This window comes from Gracilinanus agilis, chromosome 2, assembly GCF_016433145.1.
Source record: "Gracilinanus agilis isolate LMUSP501 chromosome 2, AgileGrace, whole genome shotgun sequence".
Lineage (NCBI taxonomy): Eukaryota > Metazoa > Chordata > Mammalia > Didelphimorphia > Didelphidae > Gracilinanus > Gracilinanus agilis.
In genome coordinates this window covers 579,934,137-579,946,348 of record NC_058131.1, presented here as the reverse complement: position 1 = coordinate 579,946,348, position 12,212 = coordinate 579,934,137, and positions in this window count along the sequence as shown.

The window sequence follows — 12,212 nt, the reverse complement described above, 5'->3', positions numbered from 1 at the left end:
ATAGAAAAGAGGAAAGAGAAATTATTAATCTTATACCCTATAAATATACCTAAAATTCCTAATATAAAATTCCTAATAACTACCTCTCACTGTCTTCTCAGGACAGGTTCTTCTGCCTGGCACACTCTACTCTACTCTATAAATTATTCACTAACCACCTAACTCCCTAAAACAATGGATAGCCACCACTCACTCAATCAGTTTTCTATAGCAGCTCAAGCTGTCAGTAGCCAACTCACAGCAGATTCTTGCCTATGAGACAGACTTCCTGCTCACTAGATTATCACAGAGGGAAAAAAACCCTTTAAAGGCTAAAGCCAAAAGCCCTCTCAGTAAGCTCAGGCCTGTCTTTATATTCCAGCAACTAAACACCAACCATACTACCAGCAACCAACCCCCAGTGACCAACTTCCCTGCAACTCCCAGCCCTGTCAGCAACTGACCACCAACTGTCAGCAACTGACAGCCTACAAATGATGCTTCCTCAGCAGGGGGCTTCCTGATTCCTACTTCCTCTCACTGTGGACTGGTAAATCACTACACATCTCTATGGTAAGAGAACATCCAGGCTCCCTGTTAAATTAAAGAATTCCTTTTTACAATGCCCAATAGATTTTGCTCCAGCCTCTTATCTTTACCTTGTGTATGTCTATCTGCCTCATGTATTTCTTGAAGACAACATATGGTAGGATTTTGGTTTCTAATCCACTCTGCTATTTGCTTCCATTTTATGCATCAGTTCATCCCATTCATATTCAGAGTTATGATTACCACCTATGTATTCTCCATAATTTTTTATTTCCTCTCCTAGTCCTGCCCTTCCTTCTTTCACTATTATCTTCTACACCAGTGTTTTGCTTTAATCGGTCCCCCTAATTCCCACCCTTATTTTACTTCTCTCCCCATCCCCCTCCCTTCTTATTCTTTGGGGTTTATTAAATTCCCTCCCCCCTCTCTTTTCCTCCCCTTTAGTATTCCTCACCCCTCTCCCCACCTTGGTTTTTTTCTTCTCAACTTCCCTGTAGGGTAAGATAGAATTCTATACCCCAATGGACCAAGATGCTCTTCCCTCTAAGAATTTAATCCACTGAGAGTAAGGTTTAAGTATTATCTACTAGCACTCTCTTCTTTTCCTTCTTATAACAGTATTCTTCCCCTCCCTCTCCCATGTACCTCTTTTTTTTTTTACATTTTTAAATCCTTAACTTCTGTGTATTGGCTCCTAGGTGGAAGAGTGGTAAGGGTGGGCAATGGGGGTCAAGTGACTTGCCCAGAGTCACACAGCTGGGAAGTGTCTGAGGCTGGATTTGAACCTAGGACCTCCTGTCTCTAGGCCTGACTCTCAATCCACTGAGCTACCCAGCTGCCCCCATGTACCTCTTTATGTGGTATAATTTATCCTATTTTTCTTCTTCCTTCAAGTTTCTCTTGGAGTCATCTTCTATTTCCCCCTCCTTTTTTATATATCATCTTAAACCACTTAGTATCCCAACACCTACCTATGAATAATTCTTCTAACTACTATGATAGTGAAAACAGTTTTTGAGAGTTACAAATATCATTTTTCCATAAAGGAATATAAACAATTTGACCTTACTGAAGCCCTAAAAAATTTCTCCTCTCTTTCTTATTTACCTTTTCATGTTTCTCGAGTTTGTATTTGGACATCAACTTTTCCATTTCGTTCTGGCCTTTTCTTTACAAATACTTGGAAATCTTCTATTTTGTTAAATGTCCATACTTTCCCCTGGAAGTATATAGTCAGTTTTTATGGGTAGGTGATCCTTGGCTGTAGACCCAATTCTCTTGCCTTTCTGAATATCATATTCTAAGCCTTGTGGTCTTTTAGTGTGGAAGCTGTCAGATACTGTGTAATCCTGACTGGGGCTCTTTGATATCTGAATTGTCTCTTTCTGGCTTCTTGCAGTATTTTTCCTTGGATTGGCAGCTCTTGAATTTAGCAATTACATCTTTTGAGGATTTAATATAAAAGGTGATCTATGGATTCTTTCAATGTTTATTTTGCCCTCTTGTTCAAGAATATCAAGGCAATTTCCTTGGATAATTCCTTGTAATATGATGTCAAGACTTTTTTTTTCCTCTGTTTTCAGGCAGACCTATGATTCTCAAATTGTCTCTCTTGGACCTGTTTTCCTGGTCCTTTGTCTTCTCAATGAGATATTTCATGTTTCCTTCTATTTTGTCATTCTTTTGAATTTACTTTATTAATTCTTGCTGTCTTGTGAGATCATTAGCTTCTACTTGCCCAATTGTAGTCTTTAAAGACTGGTTTTCAGCTATGATCTTTTGATTTTCCTTTTTAGTTTGGTCTAACCTGCTTTTCATGGTTTTCAGTAGGTCACTTCTGGTCTCCAATTCTCTTATTATTTCATGTGATTTCTGTGTCTCTTTTTCCAAGTGGGAGATTCTGTCTTTTAAACTGTTATTTTCCTTTTGAATTACTTGCATTTCTTTCTCCCACTTTCTTCCCATTGTTCCTCCATCTTTCTTGATTCTTGACTTCCAATTTGAGTTCCTCAAGAGCTTGTGACCAATTTCCTTTTTTTTTAAAGTTTGACTGCGTTTGCTTGTTTGTTACTCTTTGCTGTTGCCTTTGTACTCTGCTCCCTTTTCTCCATAAAAGTTATCCATTGTCAGAGGCTTTCTTTGTTGTATCTTACTTTTGGGGGGTATTTGTGAATTAATGTTCTTGGGTATTGGTGGATATTGTTGTGTTAGTTTTATCTTCCCTTATCAGCTAGAAGTCTGAATGATAAGGGCAGGCAGCACTCAGTGTAGGGAGCTACAGAGTGGTTTTTACCCTGAGGCTATTTTGCCCTGAGGCTATTTTTCCTAGTCTCTGCAATGTCTGCTATGGGCAGCCTATCTCTGTACTGTCTCTGCTTTTGTGCTCTACAGGTCCCAAGTCTTGCTGCCAAGGCTTTGCACTGTCCTCAGGGGTGAGATGGTTCCCTCAGCCAGTTCCCAAGAATTGGGAGACTGCCCTGACCTTTGCTCTGACTCTAGTGAGGTAGGTGGTGTGTGTTGGGGGATAATGAACTCATACTTTTGTAGGTGTAATTTTACTTCTTATAGCATGGAAATGCTCAAACCCTGCCTACCTTCCAGGCTATGCCCTATGGCAGAGCCCCTTTCCTTGTCTGATTTTGTTTTTTCTCCTTTTGAGACACTTTGTTGTGATTGGTAGTAGAAAGACTAGTGAAGTTCCTTCTACACTACAGTCATTTTAGTCAGGAAGCTTCAATAAATGGCTTTTTAAATAAACTAGCCTATATTTTAATTTGACTGTTAGATCCATGTATTTTTTAATATTGTAAAACATTGCCAAACTCCCAGTTAGATACACTAAGAAATGTGTCATGGATATTGGCAGCTCAACTGAGAAGAAAAAGACTAGACATAGCGTTAAATTATTTATTTTTAATTTTTTAATTTTTTTACATTTTTAAACCCTTAACTTCTGTGTATTGATGCCTAGGTGGAAGAGTGGTAAGGGTGGGCAATGGAGGTCAAGTGACTTGCCCAGGGTCACACAGCTGGGAAGTGTCTGAGGCCGGATTTGAACCTAGGACCTCCTGTCTCTAGGCCTGACTCTCAATCCACTGAGCTATGCAGCTGCCCCCCATAGCATTAAATTAATCAATTCCTAAAATAGGGGGAAAATACTACCAACTGACTGCAAGGAGCCTGCTAATTCAAAAGGAGAAGGGGCTTGATTCACCATGAGCTGGTAAGTCAACAAGCATTTACTAAACATCTGCTAATGGTTTGGGCACTGTTAAGGATTATGGATAGTAATACAAGCAAAAAGAAGATGCCCTGACCTCAAAGAGCTTATATTCTAATACGAAAGATAACACAGAATAAAGGGGCATAAAAGGGAGATAGAGGGGAAAAGGGAATGAGCCTGGGGGCAGAAAGGCTATGTCCAGAGAATAAAAGATGGCTGGTCTGAGACCCTCTACAAAATGAAAGCTCTGGATAGAACTGGCCAGGAAGAGTAGAAGCCTGCAAAAATAGAGTTTGAAGGAAACTGAATCATGGGGATAGAGTCTGAAAAATGATGGGTGGCTGAGTACAAAACTTTGGTATTTTTAGCATATATATGTATATATACATACCTACACACATGTATTCATGTCTATATTTATATAAATATCTTTGTATACATGTATATTTCTGTTGGTGTCTAAAATATCATTACATAGAACACAAAATCTGGGAATGAGAACCAATTGTCTTTTTCATTCACCTGTTCTCAAAGCCATAACTAGAATTTTTGTCTCCTGTGAAAACCAATGCCCAAGGCAAGTAGCCTAAGAAAGTGCCCTCAAATTAGCTGTAAGATTCACACTGGGAAAATATCACAAGTAAAAAACATCAGTTTTGAAGAAAAATAATTCCTTTAGATTATGTGTGGAAAGGATAATTATTTATTGTGCTAATCTAAGGGATAGAATTTCAAAGGGGACCATAGAGTAACCTACAGGCACCCACAGCAATAAACATGAGATGATCAGGGCTTTTTCCAAGGGGAAACCTTTTTCTTCTCTCCTCCCCCATGGTGCCAAAATCTTCCCATGAAAATTGTACTGGGTAGCAGAGGGACTAACAAAGAATTTCAGGATGGGAAAGATCACCTTGAATATAATGTATTAAGTACTCCTCTCCATATGGGGAGGAAGTTTCATTCATTGGGATGACTATACTAAGGTGCAGTGCATGAGGAGCAAAGCAGAATTGCAATAGTTCAAAAGAAATATGAGACTTGCACATTAAGAGCAGCCCATTGTCCTAATGGCACCACCCCTCCTCTGCCTACTGTGACCAGAACTTCCAACTTTGCTCCTCAAGTTGTTCATTGTCCTCTTTCCCACTTTCATCCTGTTTCTACCCTACTGAAAGAATGAGTTCATATGTTAAATTTGTCTGCCCTCTTAATTCTCTTTCCTGGGCAAAGCCCTTGTAGCTTCATGCAAGTTATGGCTCTGACTACACACTCCAGAGAACAAGAATTAGAGCTGAATGTTATTAACAATTTCTCAACATGAAACAGATGCTTTGGGAAACTGGATGATATAAAAATCCTCTCCTCTGCCCCATCTCCCCAAAGAAGTGGACTAGATCGTTCATTTTTAGCTCTATTCAAAATGAAACATTGTCAGTGCCACTATCTAATTGAGGTCTGAGGCAGAGTGTTTTTGAGGATCTTTATGGAGACAAGTAAAAGAAGGTAATAATGCACATAACAACCGAGCTTTATCTCAAAGAGCAATCCGCCATAGTTAATCCAGGGCTTGGAGGCAGTAAGTCAGGACTGAGTGGGTGAACTCTACTTTATCCACACTTACTTAATTTCAAGTCAGAGCTGTATCTGGATTCTATTCAAAATAACTACATCCTTCTTATCTGTAACCACAGGCTTTTCAAACCACAATCACAAAATGGTAGAACTAAGGAGCCAAGTACCTGTTTACTAATCTTCTAGGTAAATGGGCTATCTATTACAAGTTAGATTGGTAACCCCGCACAATGACAGCCTTTCTTCATAAGGCTTTTTATCTGATGCTTGTTGGATAAATGCCCTAGTATGGTGATTTCTACCTATCTTCCCAAACCATGCACATATGTATGTTATATGTAATATAACATGCATATTATTTACACACATATACACAGAATCCACACAAGGCTATCTGTGCAGGTACATGCATATATACATATATGTATGTATATAATATACACATACATACTATCTATATGTATTATACTATATGTATTATATATAAATATATATGCTTTAATCACTGTTAGCTACCTACATATATTTTGGACTCTGGGTCTCTTTAGCCAGAAACCACAAAAGCACTACTATATCTATTACTCCTGAATAATTCCCATCACAAAAACCCTGTAGATATAATGATAACATGGCTTCCCTAGGTAAGAAGACCAGACTTTACTACCTTCATTAGGTGTAGGTATATATTTCTATAGCAAATGTCTTTCTAGAGCATCACTCTTAGGCCATAACATTCCTCCTTTTAAAGTTGATATAGGAAATAGAGACAAGAGGCAACTACCCATAAGGCAGTCACAGGAAGTCATTACACACATAATATAATGTGTAATGTTGGGGTTGGGTGTGTAAATCATACAAAGCAGTATCTTACCTATGACAGCTCCAGATTCACATGGAGATTATGCAAAAGACCAAAATGATAATTCAAAATCAAGTAAGGGTATAAATAAACAAGGAGTTCGGAAGTCAAAGCCCCTTGAAATGAACACCAATGGAAAATATTAATAAATAATAATTTCAAGTCGCATTCAGAGCTAGAATAAAGTTGGAAGGAAATGCAGGTCTTACCTGCAGCATCTACCTCACTTGGCCATTTCCTATTCTATGCCAGCTTCCTTTTCAATGCACTGATGTTTTAGAATATGACTTTCACAGGCCTAGAGATGGGAGGTCCTGGGTTCAAATTTGGCCTCAGGCACTCCCTAGCTGTGTGACCTGGGGCAAGTAGCTTAACCCTCATTGCCTAGCCCTTACTGCTCTTCTGCCTTCAAGCCAATACACAGTATTGACTCCAAGATGGAAGGTAAGGGTTTAAAAAAAAAAAAAAAGAATATGACTTTCAGAGAGGGACTATGTAAGGACAGGATTCTTCCCCCAAAACCCAAATGCTGGCTAAGGCACCTTTCATGTTTCCATTTGATACTGAATTCAGGAAAAGTAGCTACCAAATATGGCCATCAACATTCCAGATCACAAAGATGTTGTATTTGTCTACATTTTCCCCAATAAATTTAGGAATTCTATTCCTACCAGGATCCACACATGCTGTAGCATTTTCAATTAAACCTCTTTTAACAAAAGAAACAAAGGAGGCATTATATAATAAATAAGTGTGCCTTTGGCAAGTCACTTAAGTAAGGGAAGTTGTAGAAGCATATTTTTTTAAACCTCCTTTTCAGTTTCTCTAGAAATATTAAGAAATAAATATTTCTTTAGTCTAAAAACCCTTATCAAACTTCTCCGTGTTTGAAAGCATATAGGTCAAGAACAAATGGGAAGAAACCAAGCCTTCAACAAAGAGTGTCTCTTGTCTTGTTAAAATCATATTCTCTATTCCCTGAAGATATTAGCCAGACTCACCTAAAGGAAATGCCCTCTTTCTAATTGGAAGGGATTAAGTCATCAGTTTCATTGGGAAGTAGACCCTTTCTGGCCTTGAGGGGAATGTCAAGGAAGGAAATGAGAAGTTATTAACTGACTACTATTCCATGTGTTGTAGTAGGATGTTAACTCAAAACTGCATTTTAACATTTCATTGCTTAAGCTTCCTAGAAATGTTACCTCAAACTGTCTTGGGGAGAGAAATACATGTCCAAGGAAATGGGGGGTTAGAGTTGGAGGAGGGAGAGAAAAAATATGACAGTGTAGACATTTCTCTCTCTTGGCTAGATATGCTTGAATTTTTGCAGCTAGATGGCAGAATGGACAAAGTGTTAGAGTCAGGAAGAACTAAGTTCAAATCCTGCCTCAGGCACTTACTAGCTTTGTGACCCAGGACAAGTCACTTAGCTTCTCTTGGTCTCAGCTGTCTCATCTGTAAAATGAGGAAAACAATATTATCTATGGCACAGAGTTCTTGTGACAATGAAATGAGATAATATGAAAGGTCCTTTGCAAAGCAAAAAGCACAGTACAAATGCTATTTGTGATAATGTGAAATGAATGAAAGCTTGTTTCTGGCAGACTTGTGCCTAAAATTCAGAGTACAGTAGTAATATATTTTTTCTTTGACAAGGTATATATCCTTCCTACCAAAGAGATGCCTTGTGAGAAATAGTGCTTTGCAAACTTTAAATTATTATGCAAATGAGAGGGTATTATCAGAGGTATACTGGAGCCAGATCCAACTGACTCTTAAGAGCTGATGATTAAATTTTTAGTGTGAATATTTGTACATCAAAAATTGGCAAGTGCTACAAATCAATTATTTTGTTATTTTTCTAGACTTTAAAAAGTGATGAAGAACATGTTAATGATTCATGTTAGACTTTTTAAAATATGTACAAATAATACATTTTTAGAGAGCCAGTTGTGAAAAATTCACCAGAACACTCCTGGGTATCATCATTAACTTTGCAAAGCACTTTGCTCACAAAGACCCATAAAGTAAATGCTATACGTACCTGTTTTACAGATGAAGAAATGATTTGCCCAAGGCCACACAACTAGTGAATGTCAGAGTTGTGATTTGAACACTGACTCCTGATCCAGCACTCTTTACCTTACATCACATTGACTCCTAAAAATCTATTCACTGTAGTGAATTCAGGATTAATAGATTCATTCTGGCACCATCCCATCCAAAATACACATTGGTCTTATTAAATAGCTGTCTTAACAGCATAGACCCTAAGGTCATGCATATTCCAAGAACATATTCTGAAACTTAGACATGAGTTAAAAAAAATTTTTTCCCTTCATTTGAGATTTGCATCAACTTCATTACCTGCTTCTCTTGGCACCATAGCTTAGCCCACATGGTTGAGAGCAAGGCCTGTTCCTTTGGAATGTAGTGTTATTTATTGACTATTCTTGTCACCTACATCTGTCAGATATGAAAACTCACCAATAGTTTACGCTACCATCAGTTTTAAGGAACACCATCCATCACGAAGTGGAAAAGTGATCAACACTTCTTCAAATGCAATGTATTATATGAAGGTCAGCAAGTGTGAGTCATGGTTGGCAACACAAATATTGGCCTCAGGTAGCAAACTCAACTTTCCAGCTGTTCTCATCCATATGGATTCAGTGAACTGCAGAGAGCACAGGCCTCGTCTTATGGAGAGTATCTGCTGTAACTATTTCATTTAAACATCATCATAAAACAACTCTAAGGTAAGTTGATAGCCATTTATCTAAAATTCATCTGGTAGCCAACTGCTGACAAAGAGGAAACTGTATACATTAGTAGAATAGACAGATGTGATGAGGAAAATGCAGGTGTTTCTATCTCGAAAAAATTAAGAATATAATATATTTTAAACTGGAATGATTTGCCAATTAAGGCTAAACCAGATGGAAGGCAACTCATGCTGTTTTCAATACTAAGCAAATTTCAGAGCTTTCCTCAATTTGTACCAACATCCAATTTCTCACTTATAGAGAAATTTCACCAATGTCTCTGATTATTCAGTCATATAAACCAAGTTTTTTTTCTTTTAGTTCTAAGGCTGGAAACTATATAGCATTTAAATCCCTTCAAAATAAATAATTCCACACTCCTTGCAGCTTTGGTCTTGAGTTAATTCAAGAGTAGCTCGAAGAAGGATTTTCCTAGCCAAGAGCCCTAGTTAAAAAAATGATTTCTTTCCTACTTAACTATCATGCACTATGAGTTCCAAATGATATGTCCAAAACAATTTATTTAAAAAACATTACTTTGTACCCTAGTTTAATTTCAAAACATCTGCAACCAAACTTTATTGAAAAATCATAAAATGAATAGAACCTGAAAAAAATTAAAACAAACCTTTTAATAGGAAAGGCAGTAGAAGGACTTGGATCTTGGGTTCAGGTCCCAACTCTGTCACTTTTTACCTTTGTGATCCTGAGCAAGGCACTTAATCTCTCTGGATTTCCATCTGCAAAATGAGAATTTTGGACTATGGGATTGCTGAAGTCCCTCCTGGTCCTAACTCTGTGCCCTGTTTTCAAGTCTAGAATAATAGTGTTTGTGTCATTAGAATTTCACATTCCTCTTAAGCTAAAATGTAGAATTTTAGGCTACCAAATGCTATCCATCCTTTTTCTCAACTCATATATTCACAACCTCTGCAATTATACAACAAATCTTCAACTTTTCCATACATTCTTCTCCATCTCAAGTTCTAAGAAGAACCTTAATGTTTGTCAAATTCACAATAAAAAAAGAACTTTGAAAAATCTCAGAATCATGATCTTTCAATGCCTATCATTTCTCCTTCAGTACCTAGTTCCTTTGTTAGAATGGATGCAGAAGTTACTTTTGTCACTTTCTCTATCTTTTTAAGTATGAGATTATTCATTTTGCTTATGAAGTATCCCCTAAATAAGGATTTATTACTTGTCTTATATTCCACATAATGAATCACAACATTAACTTGAGAGAATTTTTCTGCCTGCTTGCTCTAGGTAGCAATTGCCCCAGGCATCAAAACTGCTAGTTATGGCTCTGAGAATAGTCATATGAAAAAGATAATTTGCTCTTGTTCCTAGAAAGAGATTTTTGGGCACCATTAAGGTAAATTAGAAATTGGTTAGGCACTCTGCTTTTGTTCAAGAAAGATATCTAGCAGATATTCTTTTAGGTAAAGTCCTCCAACACAGTAGTACCATACCTCTATGCCAGGTTAGTAATCTCTTTATGAAATCAATTATTTCCTATTCCTGTTAGGGTAGTATAAGGATGATATTAGAAAATAAGTATTGTTTTATTAGTTTAGAGATAAGAAGTAGAGAAGCTGGCTTGAGAAAGAATTGGAGTTTCAAAAAGAGCTGAGACAGTGTTAATTTCAAATGTTGGCAATTGTAACCATTTTTATAGCGTTCGCCCTATAATATTTTTACAGTAGTATATAGCATACTACCATCATAATGTTGCTTCTCCTTTTCCCACCACTGATAGGCATTCAAATTTTCTCCACTTCTCTCTTTTATCGCCATATACCCTTAGCACTTCATACAATTTCTACTTCTGGGTCATGTAACCAATATGATGAAAGACTACATATTTTCTCCAATTCCATTTCTGAAACCTCTTTTTAAAAGGAATTATGCTCAATAGAGAAAACAATCTCATATGTATGCATAACCTAGGACACAAAAAATCCAAACCAGGTAATAATTCAATGAACTAATAACAGAAAAGGCTATGCCCTAGACTCTAAGGAGCTCACTCAGCATATCTGCCCACCACTACCATGCTTCAGCAACAAGGCTGCACAAGTTGCATCAATGTAAGCTTGCAACAACACCCAATCTTACACCATATACCCTCTCAGGGCCCCAGAAATTTGAAAATGCAGAAGCTTTTTCAGAATGCATCAAAGTTCATCCAGAGGACTGAGACAAAAGGGGGACAAGGATGGGACATGTATGAGTGCTTGTTTGACACTCCACTAAGTTTTTAAAGGAGTTTAAAAAGTTTTAAAGGAGTTTTAAAGGAGTTTAAAAAGGAGACTTGCATCCATCTGGGACCAATTCTGACATACCTACCCTCCTACAATCAGTTGCAGTAGAGACCAAAGCTGGTAACCTGTGAATTATCTAGAATAGGATGAGGATGAGATGTTTTGAGATCCAGGCCCCAGCAAACCACCATCAAAGGGAAGGAGTCAGAAAATAAACAATAAAGATAATGACAAATTATTAAATATCTCATGAGGAAGAAAACTTAATTAAAGACATTAAAAACAGATAAACCAAAAAGGAACATATTTGTAACAAAAGGGAAAATGGTCTCTGGATCCAGTAAAAGAGTATCTAAGAATAAATTTCACAGGACAAAGAAAAATGAATCAGCACTTAAGTGGCAGAAGACCCTATGGATTCTCAAGAGAGTACAGAATCATATCAGGATGTTCCTGAATGGTTTAAAAGAGAAATAAGAATTGTGAAAGCAGAACAGATGGGCCTATGTAACTAAAATAATTGGTAGAATAGAAAAACTTGGCTCTCCAGTGCCAAGTCTCAACAGGGAAATGAAATAAAGGATAAATGATTGGGAAGACAAATACAGGCATGTTAAAGACTACCTAGAAGAAGAGAAGCAAAAAGCAATAATGAAACAAAACATGATCTCCAAATAAGCAAAACATATTGTTCTGAAAACAGGATTTATATTTATACAGAAAGCAAAATGCCAATCAATCAAAAGAATCCACAGATTTGCCTCCAGAAAAAAATTCTATGTTGCCAAATTTCACAATTCCGCTCACAAACCAGAAAAAAAAGACCTTCAATTATAAAAGGAAGGAGATCAAACAGCCTAAGACTATTCTGAACTCACCAGAAACCAAAGGAGTTAATGAAATAATGTGTTCCAAAGAACAAGAATTCAGAATACAAACAAAAATGGCCTCTCTAAATCTGAGCCAAACCATTAATGAAAAAAGACGTAAAAAAAAAA